The 15,909-nt window shown below is 42.9% G+C and overlaps 1 pseudogene; it reads right to left on the bottom strand.

Moving 5' to 3' along the window:
- Nucleotides 1-4,765: 4,765 nt before the first annotated feature.
- The window catches only part of LOC119000065 (eukaryotic translation initiation factor 3 subunit F-like), a 76,901-nt pseudogene continuing 65,757 nt past the window's right edge, over nt 4,766-15,909 (bottom strand).

The raw sequence follows: 15,909 nt of genomic DNA, 5'->3' as shown, positions 1-15,909 counted from the left end.
GATGTGAATATAGTTGAACCAGGCACTCTTTTGCATTCCTGGGATCTACCAGTGTAACTGTTTAAGGGTGTACTGGGAAGTACTGTTACAGAACAGACCTGGGGGGTGAATGATATACTATTACTGAAAGGACTCCCCTTTTTCTCCAGGGGTTCCCCCCATACTAGTTTTGCTTTGGCCACCACCAAAGGAAAGATATCTCTCAATGCCAGAGATTGGTGAAAAGGAATTATTTATTTAAAAGTTATACTGAGAGTAATGACTTAATGTCTTCATTAAAATACTAAAATTCTTTAGACTACCCACAGATGCACATAGTCCTTCCTTCTCCCCTTTCCCCAGTCCAAGGTACCGTATTCTCAGGAAAAGAAGTAGAAGTCTGTGATTCAGGCTCCTGGCACTATCAGCTGTGTCACTGCCACAATCTCTAGTTAATCCAAAGCCATGTGGCACCTTCTCACAGCCCACCAGCGAGAGTCCTTTCACCCCTTTTCTTCCAGGCAAAGTCTCTCCTGCTTCCTAAGCCATGTGGCAAGAGGGAGCAACCCAAAGCTGCGTGGTCCCAACCTCTGCCCAAGCCATGTGGTGATTCTCATCAAGGCTGCCGTGTCTGCATTTAAACCCCCATGCCAGTCCTCCTTTGCAGCCCCATTTCCAACTCCTCCTACAATCAGTTACACCTGCCAGGACTCCCGTACTATTACAAGTTTACTGGGCTGCCATCAAGAGTCTGGGCAGGTGTGGCCCCATGGCATGGAGCCAATCATCTCCAAGCTCTCACGCAGGCGCTATAACCAGGGGAGTTGCTTCCCAGTTACAACCTGGGTTGAACTCACTCCCATCCCCTTAGCTCAAAGCATGGCCACAGCTATTTAACATATTTATGAAACCAGTTAAAAGTTATAGATATGTTCAATGACCATGCCACAGGTTAGCTGCAAACAGTTGCTGTACAAAACAGCTCTCAATGGCCCTGCTCCATGTGTTCCATCCCCCAGCTCAGACTGGGGGGAGTGAGGACATCATATATATATTTTCCCTAATATTCCTTGACCACCCTGAGTTCTGAACCCATTACAAATTCCTATTTGGGCCCCCGCCTTGGCTGCACCCTGTTATAATACTAGTCACTAAATAAACACTATCAAGTAGAGTATATGCGTGTCTAGGGGTATGAAGTAGGAGCTTGGACCCAATCATTACCCAGATGAAGGTTTCTTTGAGGAAACCTACAAGATAGTTGATTAGGAACTCACTGGTGGACAGGGGAGGCCTGGAGAGGTTGTTAGGTGGAGAGAGCAGCAAGCCTGAAGACCTAAAAAATGCAGAGAGTACGGTGAGGTGGTGTGCCTGGTAGATGCTTTGACTGGTGGGAAGAAGGGAGTGAACTGAGGTTGGGCTTATTGCGGCACAAAAGGTCAGCAGCCGCAGGTGTCACCGTTTTGTCAGTCTTGCTCAGCGACCTCAGCAACTCGGGGAACAGGGAGGTGAACCTGACTTTTATTTTTTCGGCTCTATTGAGATATAGCTGACATCTAACAGTGCGTAAGTTTAAGATGTATGTTGTAGTGATTTTATGTGTGTATACATTGCAAAATGATTACTGCAATAACGTTAGTTAATCCATTCAACATCTCACATAGTTACAATTTTTTTGTGTGGTGAGAATTTAAAAAATCCACTCTCTTAATAACTTTCAAATATACAGTACAGTGTTGTTAACTGCTGTCGCCATGCCCAGAACTTCATCTTACAACTGGAAGTTTGTACACTTGTATCACCTTCCCTTATTTCCTATACCACCCCTTTTCCCCACCTTCGCAACCACCAATTCATTCCCTATATTTGAGTTCATTTTTTTAAGATTCTACATGTAATATTTGTCTTTTCCTGACTTATTTTACTTAGCATAATGCCCTCAAAGTTCATTCATGTTGTTACAAATAGCAGAATTTTCTTCTTTTTTATGGCTGACAATATTTGTGTATATGTGTATTCACATCTTCTTTATCAATTCATTTGTTGATGGACACGTAGGTTGCTTTCATGTCTTGGCTGTTGTAGGCAATGCTACAATAATTTGTGGGATAAAGATAAACTGTTTGAGATAGAGATTTCATTTCCTTTGAGCATATATTCAGGAGTGCGATTGGTGGGTCGTATGGTAGTTTTATTTTGAAATTTTTGAGGCTCTTTTGTACTGTTTTCCACAGTGGCTTCACCAATCCACTTTCCCACCAATGGTGCACAGTGTTCCTCTTTCTCCACATTCCTGCCAAAGCTTGGTATCTCTTGTCCTTTTGATAATATTCTTCCAGGTAGGTGTGGGGCGGTGATACGTGACTACGGTTTTCCTTTGCATTTACCGTGATGATTGGTGATGTTGAGCCCTTCTCACGTGCCTAATTAATCCTGGTTTTTAAACACACAGCCTTCACTAAACATTTGTTTATACTCAATAGAGTGGGAAAATTCAGGGTGTATGGCTGCTGAGATGAGTCTCTGGGTCAGCTGTTCCTCGTGTTGTGTGGCCGGTGAAACCTCTTTTTTCTTGGATGGGCCCCTGCGTGTGCTGGTGTCTGCCTTGCCTTCCCTTCTTCACCAGCTTCTCCACCTTGTACACAAACACTGATCGAACACCCTGTTGGCCCCTTTGGTTTGTACTTGGTTTTCTATCCCCACCCAACAAATTGCCGCACACAAAAGTAGCTTAAAACAACACAGATTTTTAGTCTACAGTTCTGTGGGTCAGAAGTCTGACAGCAGTCTCCCTGGGCTAGAATCAAGGTGTTGGCGGGGCTGTGTTCTTCACCCGAGGTTTCTCGGGGAGAATGTGCTTCATGGCTTTTTCCAGCTTCCAGAGGGGGCCCCTTCCAAGCCAACGAATGATACAATGTGCTTCCCTGGTCCCACCTCTTTCTCTGATTCCCTTCTTCTAGTTTCCTCTTCTGCTTTTAAGGCCCTTGTGATGACCTTGGGCCCACCCAGATAACCCAGGGAGATTCCCCCCCCCCCATTNCAGTCTCCCTGGGCTAGAATCAAGGTGTTGGCGGGGCTGTGTTCTTCACCCGAGGTTTCTCGGGGAGAATGTGCTTCATGGCTTTTTCCAGCTTCCAGAGGGGGCCCCTTCCAAGCCAACGAATGATACAATGTGCTTCCCTGGTCCCACCTCTTTCTCTGATTCCCGTCTTCCAGTTTCCTCTTCTGCTTTTAAGGCCCTTGTGATGACCTTGGGCCCACCCAGATAACCCAGGGAGATTCCCCCCCCATTTTAAGGTCAGCTGAATAGCAGCCTTAATTTCCTTCGCCATATCACATCACATGTTCATAGGTTCCGGGGACTAGAATACAGACATTCTGCAGTGGGGTGCTGGTGGGGCATTGTTCTGTCCACTGTGTGATCCCTTAGAATGTACTTGTCTTTTCTTATGTGGTGACATAAAACTCGGATCTATGTTTTTTTTCTCTAGGTACTCCTCTCTCTTAAAGAGTTGATTTCTTGCTTGTCACCCCGGCGCTCCTCATTTCATCCCTTCCTCACCTCGTGCGCTCCCGTACCCATCCGCCTCGCTGACTCCCAGACCTGACATTTTCTGGCCTGCCTTCTCCTTCATCTATTATCGAGGACAATTTTGAATTGTAGGCCCATTTGGTCATTTGTCTTCCAACAAGACATCCCCATAACTTCTTCCTCATGCTGAGAGTTACGTGGTTAAAATCAGAGAGCTAATCTTGGTGAGCAATGGTAATGGACCCTCCTTTGGTTTCCATCAGTGAACAAACACCGGCACTGCCCCTCTGCTTGTGTTACGCAGTAATAGCCGCTGTTCTTAAAACTGCAGTGCTAATTCATTCATTGCTTTATTCTTCAATAACTTTTTCCAGAGTTAAGAACAATGCTAGAGAGATGGATTATGAAGAGTTATAGAACTAGAAAGGGTCAGAGGCAGTGCACATTACCATTTAGTATTTTTGCAATGTGTGCAAAGTACTTAGAATTAAGATTATTTCTATTTTCACTTAGAGGGAAGGTTAGTAGAGATTTTTTTTTCTTTTAAAGAGAAAGTGCCAGTCAAGCCATTAATCATGTGAAAACAGTAAAGAAGCTTTTAGATTACAATCACTTACCTGAAAAATTAGGTGAAAATTTCATGACAAATCACAAAAGTCTATTGAGTGTGTGACTGAAGAAATCTTCAGTGTTATGGCAATAGTTTATTATACAATTTAAGTATTTTGATTTAATTCTATTAGAAATCTGGATTTATAATAAATGTGAAAATGATTTAAAGGCATACTGAAGATAGCAACTTTCTGAAATGGCAACCTGAACAATATTATATTATATACTATATTACATTCTGGTTATATTCTACTTTAATCACAGGTCATTTTAATTTTCTTCTAGTTTTTATTCAACAGGCAAAGGAATGTTTAGTTCTGTAATTTAAATATTTAAACCTTAAATAGTTGTGGACACAAATTAAACCTACCTAGAAATGTTTAAATCTTCTTACTACCATAAAACAGTTTCGAGTTTCTCTGAGACATAAAATAATATTTTGAGGAAAAATGATAGAATAATATGTACTTTTGTGGTTTTCAAAAATGCCACTTCTAAAAAGTACGTCAGGATATCAGCAAGAACAGTGAACATACTGTAACAAGCACTAGATGAAATAGTAGACTTTTTTTTTTCACTTACAAAAGATAAGCTATGTTTATTTAGAGTCACAAGCAGTTGACTCGCTCAGTGTGACTCAGATCACAAGAAGCCATTTCCACTTCCCTCCATCCTGAGTCCTAGAGCTGGGGCCAGGGTCGAAGGGGTGCTGCTTGGGTGCATGCCCAGCTTTACAAGTTTCTCACTGAGGGCAATCTGTGGCCGTGGGAGACTGGCCAGGTGGGTCACCATTAGCAGGTCATGGATGTTGCTGGTGAGTATGTCTCCGTCATTGGGAGCTATCCTGGGTACTTGGTGAACCAGATGCGTCAAGAAGCAGCCCACAGCATCGTCAGTGGACACCTCTGCAGACAGTACGTCTCCAGCATCCTGCCACACTGTCCGGAGGGCACCCTGGACGCCAGCCATCATCCTGATACTTGCTGCAAGTCACTGGAGAGTCCAATCACCTGGTTGGGGCTGAAACAGGTGTTCAGAACCAGGTCGACTCCAATGCGTTCAGTGTCATAATATGCATATTTCACTGTCCAAGATGTGAACATCACCCCTGTGATCTTCCCAGGGACACCCATTGAAGTGCCCACCTAGCCTTGTTGCTCAGGGCGACCATTCTGGAGGCCCCGAGGTGAATGCGGTTGGGGGCTTCCCGGCTGTAGTATTGGGTCAGCCCAGGGTACCCCGTAATGTTATGGCCTGTGACGCACCAGCCCGGGATGAGTTCATTTGGAGAGACTTCACTGTGCAATTCATACACGTTCTTAGCAAATTCCATGTCAACAGCCACCTCATCTTCTGACTCACTGTGCGGCACTGAAAAGCAATTAGTGACTTTCACTGAGTGCTTGTCAAGGTTTCCCAGCAGAGTTCCAATAACTTGGGCAGCACCCTCATTGCCTCATCGCTCTTAGCTGTCCACGATGGAGGTCGAATGACCCAGTGCAGCCAGACCACACGGCCACTAGGGAAGTTGCCTGGTAGGGCAGGACCAGCCAGCGACTGTGAGAGAAGCTGCGCCAGGGCTGGCGCTGAGGTCGCTGAGGTCGCAGCTCCTGCTGCCGCAGAGTCTGGGGATGAGGCTGGTACTGGAGTTGGAGCTGGAACCCGCTCTGGAACCGGAGCCAGCTCGGGAACCGAGGCTGGCGCAGGGTTCGGGGCTGAGGCTGGGGTCGCAGCACTGGATGGCGTGGCCGGAGGAACACTCGCCAGGACTGCCCTCGTGACCACCTTGTTGAGGGAGCTAGACTTGCATTTGTTTCTTTGATTGCTCTTTGGCGGAATTATGTACTTCTGAGACCAAGGCCATTTATGGCCAGAGGAACCGGAAGAATAGAAAGTCTCTAGTGGATTTTCGGTTCATTTTCCCAATAAACAGCCATTCATGAAAGAGTTAAATTATCCCTGGGAAGTTAAAATGAGTACCTCAACATGGCCTCTCAGGCACCCAACACTTGCCTTTGTTCCTGCAGTGAGTGGAAGCTCCTTGCTGGTAAGTGTTTGAAGTCGTTGAAAGTTTGAAATCCTGAAGGTGCTAGAGAATAGTTGGAGAGACCTATATTATTGATTTTGTTTTTTTCTTCTAAGGGTTACAGGTTTGTGATGAGCTCTCCTAGGCATTCAGGTGAATTTGGTTTTGCGGGGTGGGTTCACTTTAGGAGGCGGAATTGCAGCCTGGTTGTACAATGAGGGTCAAATGCAGGTGAGCCAGAGTCACCCCCACAGGTCTTAGTGCTCCCGGAGTTCCAAGTCAGTCGCCGGTGATGCAGTACGCTGGACACATTGGCAACAAGTGTGATTAGTAAAATGTTTACTTACCTGACAGTTCTGATGTTTTTCTTTACAAGTGTAATGTATCTGGAAAAGAAAGGCTTTTGTTCAGGACCTTCTCTACCCAATCGGAAACCTGCTCTGCTTCCGAGCCCCGGGCTAAAAGTGCTTAGGATGGTGATTGTAATCTAGACTCATTTTATAGGCCCTCGAGGTATCAGAATCTGGGTTCAGAGAACAAATAAGCCATGATATGAAACATTAAAATATAGGAAAAGGTCATCCTTTATTTCTTAAAATATGGACAGAATCGACTATGTTCCTAAGAAGGAGTATAAGCAGTACGAGGGGATTTTTGTATGCCTTATGTTGCAGTAATGAGAGGAATCTAAATCACATTTCCTGTAATGTCCCAAGATTGAATGGTATATGTATTTGACTTTTAAAAAAGCACATGTTGAAAAAAGGAAACCAACATGTATTCTATGCTAAGGAATAGGAGGGTGGGACTTCAGAGAACAATGTGGGTGGGGAGTTTTTAGAATGAGTTTATCCACTTGCAACGTATTCAGAAAATTTTGATCGAGACAGTCTTTTGATTTCAGCAACACATGGGATTTTACATTTTCTTTGAGCAATTTCTTTCCTTCTCAGTATCTTTTAATTGCTTAGGTTAAATTGTATTATGTCATAAACTTAAAGTTTTATGGGCTCAAATGTAAAATGATTCTTAAAAATAAAGTATAAACATAATTTTAAGAATACAAATTTTTGGTGATATTTGAAAATTCTTATTCAGTGTAGTACCCAATAGGTGAGAAAGACTTTCTAGGTAGATAAAATAGATTCCATTGCCTCACTTCTCCATATCCATACTGACTTGTGATTGTAAATTAAAGCCCTTATATAGTAGAAGATAGATAATGACAGACTGAATTTTAAAGTGAATTAATCAAAATGCATCCTATGTACGTAATTAATATTTCAAGTATAGCAAGTTATATTTACTTAAGTAGGTACTTAGAGGACAACATAGGATACGAAAGTTACAGTCAGTGAAACGTGAATTCTTTAGGTACCAATACAAAAATTAAAATCAGAGAATTTAATGGATCTTATTCTGGGCAACCTATCACTGCATGTGAATTTAAAGAATTTATAGAATGGGATTATATATTGGTTCTCTTCTAATTACCATTTTATAATGCACTTAGTATAAATCAGAACTTTTTTAGATAAAAATGTAGGTTAGTGTAGAACATTACAGTTTAACTGAGATAATTGGATTTTTTTAAGGGAAAGACTTTTTAAAAAGATTTAAAAAAATTTATCTGTAGAGGGGAAGGAAGGAGAGAAATATCAATGTACGGTTGCCTCTCGTGAATCCCCTGCTGGGGACTGGCCTGCAACCCAGGCATGTGCCCTGACTGGAAATCAAACCACGATCATGTGGTTTGCAGGCCCTAGCTCAATCCACTGAGCTACACCAGCGAGGCATAATTGGATATTTTTGAATGATGTTTTTGCATTCCTCTTTATTCCTAAAATTCCACTGAAAGGAAATAGTTTGTGAGTAGTAACAGGCCATTCTATTCTTAATTTAAATATTTACTTTGGGAAAGATGATTTGAATCTTACTCATAAATGAGTTTTGAACATGCTCAATCTAAACAACAACTGAGCATGAGTCAGCATGGATTTTTGACAAAAAATTCCATCAAATGAATTGACATTTTAAAAACTGTAATAATCATGGTCATAGATACACCTCCCACCACCCCAATTAAAAAAAAAACACAAAAAAACCTGTCTAGACACAGTTGCTTATGTAGTTAGTTTGATTTTAGAATTCCTGGAATACAGTAATAATGCCTCCCATTTGCTGGGCAACTACTTTATACCAGACAGTCTTCCAGGAACTTTTTATGGTTTCTCAGAAGTCATGGGCAGTTATCCTCTCATTACAGATAAGGAAGATGGGGTCTCAGGGGTCAAGTGCCTTGTTCCAGGTTGTTCTGTAAGTGGCAGAGGCGGAGGTGGAATACAGGTCTGTTTTCCCCTCAACCTCTGTTCTCCGCCTCCACCTTCAGCTGCCTCACTCAAGACCAAAGGCAGTGCTGGCTCTATGTTGACCAGCTGTTAGGATTTTTCCGGGTAACAGTGATTCCTAGAAGGTGGGACTTTCAGTGCTGAGCTTGTGAAAGTGTTGGGCAAACCCAGGCAAGCTGGTCCTTCTGGAGGTGTGCTCCTACAGCTACTGGGTAGTCAGCTCGGTGACACTGCTCCACTAGAAGCTTCCTATTCCTGCCAAGTTATCTGCACTGCTAAGGCCATTTTTTTTTAACATGTAGCATAAAATTCAGAGAGCTGTTTTCTGGAATAACTGGAGAACTGTATTGGCCAATTCTTGACACACAGAGAGTTTGAGTCTGCTATTTATCAATCCCATTCTTTAGCATAACTTAAGAACTCTTAAATAAAATATTTAAATTTTTTGTCACAGTCCAAGATTATATAAAGAGAATGAATATTCATTAAAGATGTATTTGCATCCTTTGTCTTTAATGCATACAGAATCAGGATGTTTTCTGATTAAAATGCTTTCTTATTCATGTGGTTTGTCACTTACCAGTCCTTTACTTTTTTGTTCAGTCTAATCCCTTACCTTGTGAGTATCCTCACATCTTTTTTACCTGAAATGTTTTTTTCCAGTAAGACTGTAAGTTTCTTGATGGCAGGTTATATACCTTTAAATCAGCATAATAGGTAAGATCACATATTCTGGGGATAGACTGTTAACTTCTAGCAGTTGACTGTGAGCAAAATTACTTAACTCCTCTGTACCTGCTTTCTTCACTTTTTAAAAAAAAATCCTCACCTGATGATATGTCAGTTGATTTTAGAGAGAGAGAGAGAGAAAGAGAGAGAGAAACATTTATCAATTACCTCCCATACATGCCCCAACCAGGGATCGAACCTGCAACCCAGGAATGTGCCCTGCCCTGGGATCAAACGTGCAAACTTTCAGTGCAGGGGAAAATGATCCAATCAACTGTGCCACCTGGCCAGGGCAAAGTGTAAATTTTCAGTGAGGGAAGCTACTCCTACATCTTTGTAATTTTGTCGCCTAAAGACTGACACACTTTAGGATATAAGTCTTTTAAATATCAGATAATTTTAAAATACACTCTGCTGCCATCTGCCATATCCGCTACATTGTGGCTGTGATTCAGGACTCCTATTTTTTAAAGCATTTTTAAAATTTAATTGTTGTTCAAGTACGGTTTTCTGTCTTTTACTCCCATCCCAGCCCACCCCCCCCACACCCAGTGCTCCCCGCCTCCCTCCCATTTCCACCCCTCTTAGTTTTTGTCCATGTGTCCTTTATACTTGTTCCTGTGAATCCTTCCCCCTTTCCCCTGAAATTCTCTTCCTCTCCCCTCTGGTCACTGTCAGCCTGTTCTCTATTCCAGTGTCTTTAGTTATATTTTGCTTGCTTTGTTTTGCTGTTTAGCTTCCTGTTAAAGGTGAGATCATATGGTATTTGTCTTTCACCGCCTGACTCATTTCACTCGGCATAATGCTTTCCAGTTCCATCCATGCTGTTGCAAAGGGTAGGAGCTCCTTCTTTCTTTCTGCTGCCTAGAATTCCATTGTGTAAATGTACCATAGTTTTTTGATCCATTCATTTACTGATGGGCACCTAAGTTACTTCCAACTCTTGGCTATTGTAAATTGTGCTGCTATGAACATTGGGGTGCATAGGTTCTTTTGGATTGGTGTTTCAGGGTTCTTAGGATATACTCCTAATAGTGGAATTGCTGGGTCAAAAGGCATATTCATTTTTAGTTTTCTTAGAAAATTCCATATTGTTATCCATAATGGTTGTACAAGTCTGCAATCCCACCAACAATGAACTAGGGTCCCTTTTTCCCCACAACCTCTCCAACATTTGTTGTTTGTTGCTTTGTTTATGATGGCCATTCTGACCAGTGTGAAGTATTATCTCATTGTGGTTTTAATTTGCATCTCTCTGATAGCTAGCGATATTGAGCATCTTTCCATGTGTCTCTGGATCCTTTGTATGTCAGGACTCCACTGACATATGGAGACATTCTACTCTTGGTGAATCAAGAGAAGTTGCAATTAATTTAAAGAGGAACCATGGTAGTACATACAGAAAGCAGCTGGGGTTTTTTTTGTAGCAATTGAAGTGTATGGGTATAAAACACTAAATAAAGAAACCCATTTGAAGGATGTGTATGGATTCTGATAGCCTTTCCCACTTACTTTATAACTCAAAGGTTACCATGTAACATACCATATTATCATATAACATAATGACTTAATGGTTATTTATGAAATTTTAATAAGTGCCAAGCATTATGCTAAGTAGACTAATACTAATTATTGTTTGCATTAACAGGTTGTGATAAAGTTTATGAAGTATGACTAGAAATGTGAAATACTGACAGATTCTTAAAGGTGTTTATTTTCGTTGAATGTTTCTTTAATATGTTCTATTATCAATAGAACAACATTTCTAGGAAACATCAAGGCAATTTTATGTGGTGGTGTAATAAGGGGGAAGATCAAAATTAGATGCTGAAATTAGGACATCATCATTGTAAGATGCTTCTGATCTTCTGAACTCTTTCAAATGTCTCCTACATCGTTATATTAAACATGATACAGTGATCTTTGAAAATGGAGGAAGTCTTTCTGGGGTGTTAACTTCAGAACATTTCAGGCCGGTATGACTGAATTATCTCTCCTTAGTATCTGAGTGTTAGGGTTGCACCTAAGAGCAACACTGAAGTGTAGCTGAGATGTCTGGGAAGAGCGCCACAAGCCAGAACCTGATTCAGTGACAAGGGCCCACCTTCCTTCCTTGCTTGTCTTCCATTTCTCTCTCCTTAGATACAGCTTTTGAGTCCTGGCTATTTTTTTATTCCTTGAGTGACAGGGGACAACTACCAAGAGAGATGATTATAAGGTCACCGAATGACCAACATAGTCTATTGGAAATTTCATGCCAATGAACTCAACTTTCTATAAACCACACCCTAAATAATTAATAAGTAATGACGGGTAATGTATAAATTGATATCTTTTCCCCTGCGCTGGGGAAGGGCTTCTCCTGTTCGGCAGAGCTGGTCTGCAGCATAGATGCGATGCTTGGCATTGAGGCGGCAGCTCTTTTGTGATCATAATGATATTAGGAATTTTGAGAGAAAAAAGTGCCTATGCAGACGCTCTGTGCAGAGTTTTGGTGCTGCGCAGGTGAGAGTTACACAGTGTCACTGCACGGTCACTCACTCTAAGATCAGCCAGTTGCTTGTGACCTGAAGCTGGCAGTTTTCAGCAGCTCAAACTCAGAAGTGAAATTGGATGGTCTCCTCATTACTCAGGCACGAGGGGTCCCGGGCTTCCGTTTCCCTTTTGGTGTGGAGAGGAGTCTGTTTTCTTTAGGTCAGACATGGCCCTTTCTGCCCCTTTTGAAGGGGACTGCCTTGACAGAGGGATTCTTTGGGGCCCTTGTGATTCATAATCAGAAGGCAAAAATGCTGAAAGAGAGGGCCATAGTCTTGGAGGTGGACCAGGAGGGAAAGTTTCTATTTTCCATTTTTAAGAGCCTGTGGATAAAGATACGACAGTAGTGGTTCCACGTGAAGGAAGTGAATAGGAGGCTTAAGAACCATTTTTGGGGGGGGGGGAACAAACTGGACTGNATGGTCTCCTCATTACTCAGGCACGAGGGGTCCCGGGCTTCCGTTTCCCTTTTGGTGTGGAGAGGAGTCTGTTTTCTTTAGGTCAGACATGGCCCTTTCTGCCCCTTTTGAAGGGGACTTGCCTTGACAGAGGGATTCTTTGGGGCCCTTGTGATTCATAATCAGAAGGCAAAAATGCTGAAAGAGAGGGCCATAGTCTTGGAGGTGGACCAGGAGGAAAAGTTTCTATTTTCCATTTTTAAGAGCCTGTGGATAAAGATACGACAGTAGTGGTTCCACGTGAAGGAAGTGAATAGGAGGCTTAAGAACCATTTTTTTTTTCGGGAACAAACTGGACTGAAGTGGTTGACTTGATTATTTACATAGTAAATGGTTTCATCTGTTTCTCAGTAAATTTTCTTAGTGGCATAAGGCAAATAATAACTATAAATAAAAGAGTTGTCTATGATTTTTGAGCACAGAAAATTTCTATATCCTGGTTTCTGCTAAAAAACGTTGAACACACATTTAAATAGTGTTGATTTAATTACTAGTCTCCTTTGTTCTGATGCTGGGTCTAAGTTTCTAGCTAATTCCTACTTAATGGAGTGAGGTGTTTCTAACATCCAAAGAGACAGTTTGGGCTTGTGGTTGGATGACATGTGATTCAGCTATTGCTGGTGCTTTCCTAGAGCTGAGTAAGGCAGGAATTCAGTTCATCTCTGCAGAAATAAGCACACGGGCAGCTTTCGGATCTTCCAGAACTCCAGGTGACTTTTGTGGGCCTGGAAGTTTGACCACGGAGGCAGAAGGTTGCCGCTCTAGTTTACATGATACACAACTACTGGACATGTGCTCATGGGGAAGAGAGACTGTGTTTTCAGTGTTACCACCAAGTAGTTTATCTGATGGGGAGGCAAACACATTGAATCAGTCACAAGCTTGTAATTCTCATTAGAAAGCAGACATGGCCAAAGCAGACATGGCCCAGTGTCTATTGGTTCTGCTATGGCTAGAGTTAAATGTCTTTATGCATGTGGGTGTGGCAGTCCAGGACACAAATAAACGGAAGGTCTGAGCTGCACACAGAAAGCAGCCACTCCGCTGATCCAGACATCAGAGCACTGCCCACTTTTAGGAAATAGCACTGAGTCATCGCTGCTGTGAGAATTTCCAAGCAGCCAGAAGAACTGGATGGAAGAACAAGAATCCCACCACTGTGTGACGGTGGTCCCCTAAATCAGAATGATATGGTGCTTCAAACCTTTCAAACATACTGACGCGTGGTCCTTTGAGACACTGAGGCTCGGGGCAGGTAGGAACCCATATGCCGAAGACCCCAGTTTTGTCAATAGACTATGATATCAGGGTCTAGATGCTGAGGGCTGGGTGTTTTCTGAAGGACAGTGTACCACTTGGGGTCTCTACTTTCCACATCCCTTCCAGTGAGACAGCTGGTGTGTAGTGTTCTTTGGAGGGGAATATGGAGATAACCATGGACTTCTGATTATTTGTACATGCCACAAATGTTAGGGATCATTGGACATTTTTGCCAAGTTGTTTTCCTTTTCTCAAATTTTGTTGCATTTTTAATTTTTTGAGTTGTTAGCATAAATATTCAAACTTTTTGCATGAGCATGAAAAGCAAGATTTTTGTACTAAATGTTCAGAGCTTCTGGTTGGTGTTATATATTTAAGGCATGTATACCTCATTGCTCCATTGCAACACGACCTAACATCTAGTTAACATGGAGAAGCAAATTAATTCTTTTTAGTGTGGCCTCATGAGAACACAGAAGGAATAGATCCATGACATTCAGTTAAAGGTGTTAAAAACTGTCTTTCCCCATATTTTGGGTTGTCTGTTACCATATTGCAAAACACCCCCAAATTTAGTGGCTTAACATCATTAACTGGGTTGGTGAGATCAGCTGGGTGGTAGTTCTGGCGGCTGGTCCAGTTGTCATTTGGAAGCTCCTTCCGGCTGGGACACCCCAGATGCCCGATTCCCAGGGCTGGCAGTGGTGCCGGCCGTCGGCCGAGAGCTCAGCTGAGACTGTCAGTCAGAAGGCCTCAGTTCTCCTCACTTTGGCCACTCCGGGGGCTTGGGCTCTTCGCGGCGTGGTGGCAGGGTTCTAAGCGTGATTCTTCCAAGTGTGTGTGAGGGCCCGCTGCAGATCTCTTTAGGGTCAGTCTTGGAAGTGACATAGTATCACGTCTGTCACATTTCTATTGGCCAAAGCAAGTCACGGATTCAAAGTGATTGAAGAAGGCTCTTCAATAATCTGTGAAGAAGCCAAGATGTAGTGACAGCGTTTATGGCCATCTTGAATCTGCTGCAACCTGCCTTTCTCCGAGTCTCACACACGTCGGAGCTGCTCCTGAGTCTTCCTCCTCTCTCGCTCCCAACTCTGCTCAGAACTGCGCCCCACCAATGTGGTCCTAACCCCCCTGCTTCCTTTCCAGCCTATACCTTTCGTCTCTCTACTATATCCCTGCGCTTTCTGGTATAGACCCAGCCAGCCTTTTTAGTTTATTCAGTATTTCTGCATTGCCTTGAATTTCATAACGAGTTGTTAATTTTTTAGGATCGTTAGTAACATAATGCTTCTTAATGAGACCAAGCAGGACTAAGGGGTGGATGTAGCTTTTAATGTTATTTCTGTCATATCTATGTGTAAGTGACACACAGCACAACAGGAACTGGTTTTGGTTTTAATTGCAAAAGACACCAATGGACTTTTAGAATGTGACCCAAGAGGAGGGTTGGCAGAAAAGGGCTAGGACTGAGTCCCGGAGATTGCCTGCGGCGCATTAGGATGAGATTGACAGGATTGGTGCTTATTGGGCACCATGTAATTTTTGAAGAGAAATGGTGCTACCTTTAGGGAAATTTCAGAGTGTAACTGTGACTTGAGGCTTCTTAGGAGCAGGTCCCTTGCAGAAGTTAGTCTCTAAAGACGATGTACTTAAGCAAATATATGTTTTGGCAGGCCTGTGCCTAATAATGTCTCTAAAACAAGAGTGTACACTGAGGTCTACAAACCGTGCATCTAAATATGAAAAAAAAAATGGACTCAAGTGAATCTTCTGTTAAACAGAATTTGTTTTGTCCTCCTCCCTGGACACATATACCTTTATATTGACCTAGGAGGCTAGGTAAGAATTTTTGATTCTCAAGCGTCTCAGAGTTCAAGGCTAGAATGGCTGCATCTTGGTGTTTTGAGAGCTCCTGCTGGCCCCTGCCTGCTCCTCTTCCTTCTACCAGCAGCCCCCTCTTGTGCTCAAAGGGGCCTCACCACATGGGTGTGGATGCTTCAGAGCTGTGTCCATAGTCCCTAACACAGCAGCCCTTTAGCCATTCTCGCCTGGGAGGAACCAATGGCCAGTGCCGTCTGCTTCATTTAGGAGCGACATCTGGTGAAGAGTTTCATTGTGGCCTTGGAAACAGGCTTAAAGATGTCTGGTGGGTTCATAGCAAGATCCCAGGTGCACAGGACCTGGCCTATAAGGGGAGGCACAGGCTGCACATGGGCAAGTCTGATTCTCTGTGCGCCTTGACTTTGGAGGGGCATGGTGGGAAGGGGGCAGAGAGAGTCCTCTAAAGCACAGGGTGCAGGACAGGGGCCTCACCCAGGTCAAGGGTAACACTACTTTTAGCCATGGGTGTGCAAAAATTCAACCTATTTTTCTTTCCCACAAGTAGGTATACGTTCACAGCTAGAGTACCCTGCACTTTTCTTCATATCA

This window comes from Sturnira hondurensis, unplaced genomic scaffold (genome assembly GCF_014824575.4).
Source record: "Sturnira hondurensis isolate 20B ecotype Veracruz unplaced genomic scaffold, ASM1482457v3 Scaffold0015596, whole genome shotgun sequence".
NCBI classification, from domain to species: domain Eukaryota; kingdom Metazoa; phylum Chordata; class Mammalia; order Chiroptera; family Phyllostomidae; genus Sturnira; species Sturnira hondurensis.
Note: the sequence above shows the minus strand (reverse complement) of the source record. Positions and strands in the feature narration are given on the sequence as shown.